Raw genomic sequence first — 11,344 nt, forward strand, 5'->3', positions numbered from 1 at the left:
AACTAGGTTGACGTACCGACCAATCTCCACCTTGCGACGTCCCATACCGCCACGAAGCTACCCTCACGGGCCTCGAGATTGTTGCCGGCCTCGGCTGCATAAAGCAGGTGCACGTCTGCACTAGATCCAGGCTCCAGACCATAGAGCTCTCACAAATCACGCGAGACTCTATATGACTAATGACTAACCTTGGCCACCCTTTTATAGGCCCTTGGCCGGTCATCGGGCGTCCACACTTGGACACCCATCCGTCCATACTTGGGTGCCCGCCCGTTAGTCTATCCCTAACTCAGCTCGCCACTCAGCCTGTCTAGCTCCAAGCTTCCCCAAACCTCGAAGCTAGTCTTGTGTGCGTGAAGCACACGGTAGATACACACTGTGCACATGACATACACCCCTTCCTCTAAGAGCTCACTCAAAAGCCAGGATAATCTCTTTGAAGAGTAGTCAATGTCTCCCATGTAGCATCCTCCTCAACATGATCCTTCCACTTGATCTTGTATTCCGTGATAAGCGTAATACGCAATCGTCTTTCACGAAATCCAAGAATCTTTTCAGGTTCGTACACGGAACAAATGTCATGTCCTCGACATCTATAATTTCTTGAGGAGTAACAGGTGAATCCAACTGTAACAGGTGATCTAGGTTAAAAACCATACATAAGCATCAAAGGACTAAAACCTGTACTCGTATGCTTAGTACTGTTATATGCAAATTCTAACATAGAAAGATAATCCTTCCATGAACTCTATCTTTTGGATATATATGCTAGAAGCATATCCTCCAAAATCTGATTCACTCTTTCAGTCTGGCCATCAGATTGAGGATGATATGAGAAACTCAAATTCAAAGTTGTTTCCAACTTCTCAAAAACAAGTTTTCAAAAATCACTCATAAACTTAGAGTTCCTATCACTGACTATGTCCTGCGATAACCCGTACAGTCTAAACAATTGCTCGATAAACTGCCGTGCTAATTGCGTAGCTGTAATAGTCTTCCGGGTTGGTAAAAATCTAGCCATTTCTGTCAAGCGATTTACCACAACCCAAATAGAATCGTGGCCTTGATGTGTTCTTGGCAATCCGGTAATAAAATCCATGGAAATACTTTCCCATTTATTACTTGAGATTTGCAAAGGATGCAACAACCCAGCTTGTCTAAAGCGTTCAGCTTTATTTGCCTGACAAATTTGACACTTGAGAACATAATCTTCTACATACCCTTTCATCTTTGGCCAATAAAAAGTGTGTTTCACTAACGATAGTGTCCTATGTACCCCAGGGTGTCCAGCAGAAGGGGTATCGTGACACTCCTTAAGAATCGTGGACCTAATGTCCGGGATCTGTGGTACGCAAATTTTGTCATTACGGAATAGTAAACCATTCCGAATTATCCACTGGCCTCCTGCAGCAAGCCTGAATGCTAGGCTGTTCAGTCATTGAGTCTTGGTCAATCAATGAGCTCCCGTCCTGGATCTTCTGCCAAATGGAACAAAATAACTATCAGTCTTACAAAGCCCTCTCAATGACTGAAATAAGTCAGTAGAAATCTCGGTGAACAACAAAGTATTCGCCATATCCAAATCGTTATTCCAAGTGATAGGCTGATTTGACTTACGTCCACGACCTTTCAATAAGTCGGTCATCGGTAGTGTGAGCTGAGAGTACTCCCGCACAAATTTCCGAAGAAAACAATAAAACCGAAAAAAGAACGAAGTTGTTTCACTGTTCGCGGTATAGACCAGTCCAGAACCTTCTAAACTCGGTCATAGTCAATGCTCAATCCATCACTAGTGATCTTGTGTCCAAAGTAAATGATGTCTGTCATAAAAAACTCACATTTACTTAACTTAGCATATAGTCGATTCTGTCTTAAAATAGATAAGACAATCGTGAGGTGTCTAACATGATCCTCAAGAGTGCGACTATATATCAAAATATCATCGAGGAACACCACCACAAATTTCCCCAAATGTTCACGAAAAAGATCGTTCATCATTTCCTGGAAAGTGGCTGGAGCATTGGTTAACCCAAAAGGTAATACGAGAAACTCGTAATGGCCATACCTATAGTCCGAAAGACGGTTCTTTCGACATGCCTTTCATGAATACGTATCTGATGATAGCCAGTACGTAAATCTATCTTCGTGAAATATTTCGCTCCTACTAACCGGTCAATCAGGTCATCTGATCTAGGGAGAGGATAATGGTTCTTAATTGTCAGCTTGTTCAATCTCTTGTAATCTATACACACATTCTCCAGGTGTTGTCCTTCTTTCTCCTAAGCAACATAGGTGCACCCCAAGGTGATTTACTTGGACGGATCTGGCCATCCTCAAATAATCTTCGAGTTGTTTAGCCAACTCATCTTCCTCAGCTTGGCTCATCCTGTAAGGTGGAATACTGACAGGATGGGCACCAGGGATCAAGTCAATACGATGATCTACTGCCCTTTCAGGTGGTAAACCCGATGGCAATTCCTTAGAAAATACATCTTGAAACGAATCAAGTATCTTCTGTAATTCTTTGCTTTCAAACACACTTAATTCATTAACTTCCATGGAAGGGATGAGAAATAAAGAAAGTGGAATCAATACACAATGGAAAGCCGTATACAAAGAAGAATCCATTATATTTCAAAAATCAAATGTATTTACAAGAGGACTAGACCAATCTATCTCGACTTGAAGAGTTTTAAACCACGCAATCCCTAATAACAAGTCTATATTTTCTACGTGCATAACATAGCATTCCAGAGTATCTTTGTAGTCCTGAATCTGGACTGGAAGCATCTCCACCTTTCGATCCATACTTGCCTTCCCGTAGGTAGGAATACCTCATAGGTATGATCGCTGGGTGTCATTGTCTTTGACGTTCACAATATGGCCGCCCTGGTTCAAGACCGCTCCGATGCAAGCTCATCATGTTCAACCACAAAAAGATCTAGAATTACCAACATTGGTCCTTTGCTAGCATAAAGTTTCAAGCCTGACATGATGTCAATCTGATGATCTTCCGATCTCTCTAGCTTCTTACTTGACTTGAAGAGGCTGCATCCAAGATAGCAGCCCTAGGAATGGCCTCCTGTTTCCTCCACGAGAAGCAAACCTGGTGCCTCTAAATCGTTTTGCAATGGTGACTCCTTTGACCTAAAGATTGACTTTGGTAGCTTCAACTCCTTCAGCTCGGTGGCTCTTTCCCTAGACATTTGAGCTCTTCTTTGATCCTAATCCTTCTAGATTCTCCAAGCAAGGAATTCTTCGTCTCTGAGAAACTCTCTAAACTGCTGAAAATTTTGATACTCTATCGATGTCATGGCCGTGGTCTCATGAGAAATAGATCGACGGCCTTGGTTCCCATCTTAAAGTCGTGGACTGACCTCATAGTTGTTCCCTTCATTAGGCTCTTCATTTCCCTCTTCTCTCAACATGACTGTCACCCCAAGAAAGTTTCAAGAGAAATCTTGCTCTAATCCACTGTAAGCTCAGCGGGACGTGTCGTACATATTCACATAGTATTTGCTCAAGAGAGAAGGGTTTCCTTACCAAAACTGAGAATGCTAGAACCAAAAATGCTAGAACCAGCACTCAACCACGTATCCAAGAGAAAAACATATAGAGAAAGAGAAAGAGAGAGAGGGAGAGAGAGAGAGAGAAAGAGACGGGTTTAGAGATCTTTGCAGAGTACACAACACTGAGCGGGGAACAGGCCTTGCCCCCTTTCATAGGAATTTATTCAAGAAAAATCCACTCGGGCACGCTAGCCAGGATCAATACAACAATGAATACAAAAGCAAACAAATTTGCCGATGTAGTATATCCAAGTCGATGCGCGATTGGAGGTGTGTTACAATAGAATGGCCATCCATTAGCTTACATGTCTCAAGTTTTGCTCGCAGAAAAGAATTACTCGATCTACCATCAAGAACTCCTAGCAATTATTAAGGCCTTGAAACATTGGAAGCATTTCCTTCATGGTCGTGAATTTGAGATTCGCAATGACCATCAAGCATTACACTAAATTCAGACAATGCCAAGTGTACAGTGAAGTGACCGTCACCACCGCTAGAGCCAAATCTTTCAAAAATTCGGTGATATGATTGAGTACCTTCCAAGAGAGGCCAACCCAGTGGCCGAGGCTTTGAGCAAGGGAACAGTGCCATTGATTCCACCAGACTTGACCTTGTTGGTACGAAACTAGATAATATGAAGCACACGTATGCAGATTTTGAGAAATTCGATACACAGTGGGAGCATGCATTGGATGCCACAAGACCATGTCACTTCTTGATATAAACTGATTGGCTTTTCTAAAAAGGCTACCTTTGTGTCATGAAGCCGTTCAAGACAGCTCTTCTCCATGACACCCATGTCGTCATCACTCATGGTCACCGAAGCATGAACTCGACTTTGAAGAAGCTAGAAAGATAATATTATTGGCCAAGAATAAAGCGCAATGTGACGTTTGTCAAAAAGTGATAGCTCCTTGTAACGTTTGTTAGAAAGTGTAGCTCCTTGTGAGAAGAAGATAAGATTGTTATAGCCTTTACAAACTCTTAAAGGACCTTTTCAAGATATATCAATGGACTTTGCCACAAATCTGCCTCCTAGTCCGAGTAAGCATAATCTGCAATGCTAACTATTATTGATAGATTTGGCAAATTTCTTATGCTTATTTCATACAAGAACAATACGACTGCCGAAGTTATTCATTCAACATTGGTACCCAATAACGAAATCCCTAGGACCATAGTATTAAACCGATATACTAATCATTTCAAGAGGACATTCTTTGATAATTTTGATACTAAACTGACTGATAGCCAAACAGAAATCTACAACCAATTAACCTTTGATACACTGAAGTGTTATGTCCACGATCATCAAGATAAGTGAGAATTATATTTATCTTTAGTTCAAGCAATTTTAAATGCTTCATTTTCTTCACCTATTGACAAGATTCCATATGAAGCAACGTTTAGAAGACCATTCCAGTCGCTATTGACTAGAACCTCGTCTTTAGTACCTAACGCAAATACCATGACGGGATCTTACCAAGGAATTTTGAAATTAGGTAAAAACAGATTGACTAAAGTGCATGAGACATACACTCAACAAGTCAACAAAGACTGAAGGGATGTGAAGTCTAGAAAGAAGATTGGGTTTATCTTCCGATTATGAAGCAAAGATTGAAACAAGTGGACAAGCGATATCCAAAGTTATCATTCAGGAGCTTTGAATCTTTTCTTATCCAAAAAAAGATTAATGAGGTTTCAATGACATTGAAGCTACCTCCGAGTTAGACTATGCATAATATGTTCCATGTCAATTGGCTCAAACCGTATGCAAGTCCGATCCCTCAAGAAGTGAAAGATAAAGTGAAACCAGATATAGTGGATGAAGCTGAAGTGATGGTTTTAGAATAGATTCTTTTGAACCACTTCAAACATGGCTCAAGCCGAAGACAAAGATAGTTAGTTCCTCACGAAGTTTCAAGACTAAGGGACCCACAAAAAGGTTTAGCTTGACATAGAATTCTTCGAAAACTATCCGACTTTATTGACGAACTATTAGAAGGCTATGCAGCTTCCGTAAAGTTAAGCAGAAGGAAATGTCACCTGCATCCCAAACTTGGATGCCACATGGACATATCTAAAGAACAAGAAAGTGCAAAACCTAGAGTGGAAACTAGTCCCATGGGAGTTCAATCTAGGACAAGTCAACCAAGGTTCCACTCTACGCTTCCAAGGTCAGGTGTGCATTGTCCTGCACATGAAGCAATGCCAGTCCGTCCTGTGAGCCCCTCTCTAGAATGATGTGAGAACCAGATGCCAAACACCTGTGAAAGCATATCAAGACTCATTTAATCCTATATAGTCCTAGATATACTCTTAACTGACTCTAAGCCAATCCAAACCTCATCCTTGCCGGTCCAAAGTAGTATAATAAGGAGCACGAATCTTGGAGCACTCACCTAACCGCACGTCCAAGACCACGTGATTTTAATCTTGCTTCGATACAAGGAATTGAATATTAAAATCATTTTAAGATATAAAACGGAACCAAAATGGAATCATAGTATAAATTTTGATACCTCTTATGAAAGATGAGCCAATCCCTCCTTAAGATAATGCATTATGAAAAGGAAAATTTATCTAGTACAAGATTAGGGTGATCTAGAATCACCAATTTACTAAGTTCCACTAAAAAAATCAAACTAGATTCAAATAAGAATGTTGTTGCCTAATCTTCAACGTTACAAAGCTTCAGGACTTGAAATCTCCATCACATGATGTGACAAGGACCTCTCGACCATTCCACACCCTTACTTTAGGGAAACTAATGCATCCAATTGAGGTGGAAGCAACCTTCAACGTAGACCATCAAATCCTCACCCTAGCAAGTCAACCACAGTAGATAGGCCTACGAGCAAGCGCTGGTTGGGTACAACAGCAATGTACATAAGTACGGCTGATACGGGAGTAACAACAGTGTTTACAAGTAAGGTAACAACAGGTACACAGACATGCAGGTTTGCAGCTACTGAACAAAGGCTGTGGGTGATCGTACAAAGGGTACATCACGTTAAACGGAGGGTATAGACTGCATGGTACGGCCTGTGCAGTACAGGTATGTACGGGCTGCGGTGCGAAATGGCACGCCTATCATGTTAACACACCGATTAAAGGCAGCCAGGCAGCCAGCCAACAAAAGACTGGGAAAAAAAAAAGAAGCAAGGCATAAACCCTAATTAGGCAGAAGAACAAGAAAACAGACGATCGCAAACGAAGACCAGACAGAGGGGAGGGAAAGGATCTCACCTTTAAAGAAGCGGGGCTCTTGTTGTTGTGGAGAAGACGGGGGAGATTATTTCAAAAAACAGGGGGGGCATGGGCTTAGGGTTTCTAGGAGCAGAGTGGTGATTGAGGGTTAGGATTTCTGTGCACTTAGTGAAGCGAAACGGTGTGAGGGTTTTATGAGGCGCGTGCATGCAGGCCCGTAGAGGAAAGGTAGGCTAGGCTGACACGAGTATAATATATATATATATATCTATATATATCCAGTCGCTATCGGATTCTTAAAAGCTATACATCGTACCTGCTACCCTTTACCTACCATAATGAAGAATTTGACTTCTCTTTATCGCCTTTGCTTCAGCATGTTGATTGTCCTACCATCGACATAATATACGCCTCTCGCACCTTATACCTGATGATTCTTCAAAAGAAAACCTTAGCTCTCCACAATATTAATTGAAAGATTTCTTTTTTTCACTCATTGTATGCCCCTATTAGTGGGCAACCGGCAAGTCTTTTGAGACTCCAAATTCAAATTCTACCCAAATCTCCTAGAGCCTCTTCCTCTCCTTCCCGAACCTCCAAATTTTTGCCACGTGGCAGCTTTGTGAAACACTTCCTTAAGATTCTTGGCACGCTGCAACTTTGTGAAACACTTCCTTAAGATAATATAGAGATGGAGAAGAGAAGAGAAGAGATATATCTCTATATAGCCTGTCTCTTTCACTATCATCTGATTCTTAAAAGCCTACTATAATGAAGAATTTGACCTAATTATAGATAGATATGTATATATGTAAGCGTCTAGGTATATTAATTTTTATTACCTTTTCTTTAGTTTTATTTTTTGATAGCAAGGCCCTAGTCATTGCAGACGCAAAACATGTTTGTGAGGCGGCACAGCAAACTAGGACTAGGGAGCTGTCGTCCAACTAGGAAATACTGCACACAAATTCTACAATATGAAAAAAAGATACTCATGTATAAATGCAAAACCTTGGGACTACTGAAATCAATACAATTGGTTGAACAGTGTGTGTGTGTGTGTGTGTGTGTGTGTGTGTGTGTGTGTGTGTGCACGCGCGCGCGTGTGTGTGTGTGTGTTACACTAAGATTGAATTAGGAAATATTATATGGTTAATGGTGAGAAAAACACAAGTGTGTATAAGTGAAAAACAGATAAGTCTTTGGCTAGAGAAAAAGCTAGAATAAGCCCATGGAGAAAATCTTGGAGACTTTTAAAGTGTCCTCTAGTCAACCTTGAAGGCTATATAATAATGTACTTTGCATGCATGATTGGTTAAATGAATCATGAGATCTTATGTAATTGATATCTTGAGTCTCCTTCATGGCCCACATCTTCTTGAAGATTAATTATGCTCTGTACTTCAACATAAATTAAATTCTAGTGTTTAATCCTCCTCATATTTTAGCATGGTAGAAAACCCTAAATTTTTACATTGGAGTCAATAGTTAGGGTGGTGCTTTGGCTTAGAATAGTTTGTTTCTCTATTGGTTTCTACAAGACACTTTCTCTCTAATGTGTGTGTGGGGGGGGTGCGCACGTGTGTGTGTGTGTGTGTGTGTGTGTGTGTGTGTGTGTGTGTGTGTGTGTGTGTGAGAGAGAGAGAGAGAGAGGGATTCTTATACTATTTGGAGCCTTGTAATTCAATAGCTAAAAGTAATGTTATATTAATATCCTCAATTGTAACGTCTTCCTTTATGAGCAAGGCAAGAGTCTTACGAGGCTCGCTTTCTCTATGGGGATATAGGCATAGCCAATCAAATCAAACAAGTAATTCTAGCATCACAACCGTCGCATGCATTATTGACATAATAGGGCTCTCTCCACAATAGTACAAAAGAGGCCATTGTTAATCCAATTCTAGGATTAACAAGAGCTACCGCGGTCTAAATTGATCATATAAGTAGTCGAAATTGAGATTTTTGAGTGTTTTGAAAATATCTAAATGCATCAAAACACCTAATCACATCAATTGTTTGATCAATTGGAGAAATTTGACTCTCTTTGCTTAATTTTACCTTAAAAAAGAGACTATAATTAGGATTCTAATTAATCCCTTAATTTAGATTAATTTACATAATTGTTGATGCACAAAGATTAGTTTTTCCTTGCTCTATCTATGTGAAGAGTGTTTCACGGCATGAAAAACCAGTTCCCGTGAAAAAAAAAATCCCACGTGAACAGGAAAAATCACGTGAACGAAAAAATCACGCGAACGGAAATCTCACGTGAACGAAAAAATGACGTGAACGGAACAATGACATGAACGAAAATCCCACGTGAACGGAAAAATCACGTAAACGAAAATCTCACGTGAACGAAAATCCAACGTAAAATAATAATAATAATAATAATTTAATTTAATTTCCACGTGAAGTCCGGTTCACACGTGAAAAGTTTCATGGCGTGAAACAGTTCACGCGGCCAAAAAAAAAAACTCTGGAAACCACCCATGTTTGGAGGCCCATATCTCCTAAATCGTATATCCGATGAAGGCGCTCTAGGGCTCATCGGAAAGTTGACATCGAGCTTTTCGACTTTGGACTTGTTCATCCAAAGTCAAAATTGATTATTTTGGCCTCCAACTAGCAGCCTCAAAATTCAACCCGAAAATTGAGGCTAAAAAAACAGCCCAAAAACTACGAAAATTTATTTTAAAAAAACAGCGCGAAAACGACGACGACAAGCCATATTCGGGCTACTTTTTGAGAGTCTAAATAACAAACAGACGAATTAGGGAAACAAAGATGTAGTACTCCAAAAATACTATAACTCCCTCATACAAAGTTTTTCAAAATTCCTTTTGGAACACCCTCAAAAACGTGCTGCGAAATAGTGAAAAATTTCTCGAAAATATTTTTCGTCTTGAGAGAGTGATGGAAAAAGGTTTTAGGACCTCCTCTTCCATCTGAGAAGTTCCTAGCATACGCTTTTTCCGGAAAAATATCTCAGGTCGTTCACGTGCGTATAGCGCCTAGGCTAATTAGGGCAAACGGTCACCCATTTGATCCAACAAAGAGTACGCCAAGCCTCTTGAGGCTATAACGGACTGTGGGAAAGTTTAAAAAAAAGCAACAAAAAAAATTGATTGCTCATTAAGGGCATTTAGGCACTCTGACATGGCCACAATGGAAGGATTGCCTGCAATTACACAAGGACTGAACCTAATGGCTGACATCTTCGAGCCATTGAGATCCATGCCGCCAATTCACCTCCCCATGCCATTGACCATGCCTATAACAAGTGTGTCATCGGGTTTTACACCCCCTGTCACTTCGATTCCACCAGGCTTTGGTCCCTTACCTAACATTCCTACAAATTCTATAAGTATCAACTCTTTCTTGGATGCCCACACCTTGGACATACTGACTAGTTTAGGAAGGGAGGTGGCCCAAGGACTTAGTGAGTCTCTTCCAACAAGAGCACTCACATACGGTCTCAATGACTCATATAGAAATACGGCCATACAAATTTCCAAAATAATAGGCAAATATGATGGAACAACAAACCTTATTCAATTCATTCAAAAATTTAAACAGAGATGTAAAAAATACAACTCTTAACATCGTAAGTGTACAAAATGGGCAATTATCCACGGTGCAAGACATGAGAAACAGTAAAAAAGAAGAGTGTACAAGATAATAGCTCAACATGGGTAGAAGAACATGCTTTAAAATAGAATCCAAAAGAGAAAACAAAACCTTCTAAACCCAAGAAAAACAAAGGACAAAAAACTATCGAAACCAAGGTTGAACTAAAAGATAGGGAAAAGGAGTTGGTAGAAGTAAACCCAAAAGGGGACATAAACACGACAGAGCCAAAAGCTTACATGATGCAGAAGCCTCCACATCAAAGACCACCACACAAACCTCAACACCCATACATGCGACACATGATACAAAAACCCAAAAAAAAATTCGATCTCGTCGCATGGGTAAACATAGTGAAGAACTGACAAACCAAAGGAAGTCAGAAAATGAAACAAGTTCTAGTACATCACTAAGTGAGAATGAGACAAGTTCTTACTCTTCGCTCAATGCACCACATAGACCAATCAAGAAACTAGAACCCACCCAACCAACCCAAATGCATAATAATGATCACATGACATATCTAAAATGCAACAAATGAGCTCAAGAGTGCATGCTTAGCATGGTTGAATGTCTTACAGGGTCACCGGTTGAGCCTCATAATGCCAAACCTAAACCAGCAACCAAGATACAAAGACTAGAGGAGTATCGCGTTCCCTTTCGAGAGGAAGACATACTCTCTACAGAAGAGTCAATTGACACAGACTATACAAACTATAGGCTTGAGAAAGCACGTAAGGAATTCGATAATTCCCTTACAATATTAAAACAATCTCTCAAAACCTCAACATTCTTCTCTGATGATAAAGCCAAAATCACATCAACACTTGCACCTTTCATGGCTCAACCTAAGTTATACAAGGACATAACGAACTACATAAACCAGGAATGTCCGGATTCGCAAGTTTCTAAACAACCCTCATTAAAGGGCTAAG

General features: G+C 40.3%; 1 protein-coding gene across 1 annotated transcript in view; it reads right to left on the minus strand.

Annotated features, from left to right (window-relative positions):
• The window catches only part of LOC147637055 (uncharacterized), a 54,118-nt gene extending 47,017 nt beyond the window's left edge, over positions 1 to 7,101 (minus strand). Inside the window, exon 1 of the mRNA XM_086800670.1 lies at positions 6,819 to 7,101. The gene's annotated coding sequence lies outside the window, so the exon portion shown is untranslated. The remainder of the gene's footprint in view (positions 1 to 6,818) is intronic.
• Between the last annotated feature and the right edge of the window lie 4,243 nt (positions 7,102 to 11,344).

This window comes from Cibotium barometz, chromosome 7, assembly GCF_041138505.1.
Source record: "Cibotium barometz isolate CiBa-2024 chromosome 7, ASM4113850v1, whole genome shotgun sequence".
Taxonomy (NCBI): Eukaryota; Viridiplantae; Streptophyta; class Polypodiopsida; order Cyatheales; family Cibotiaceae; genus Cibotium; species Cibotium barometz.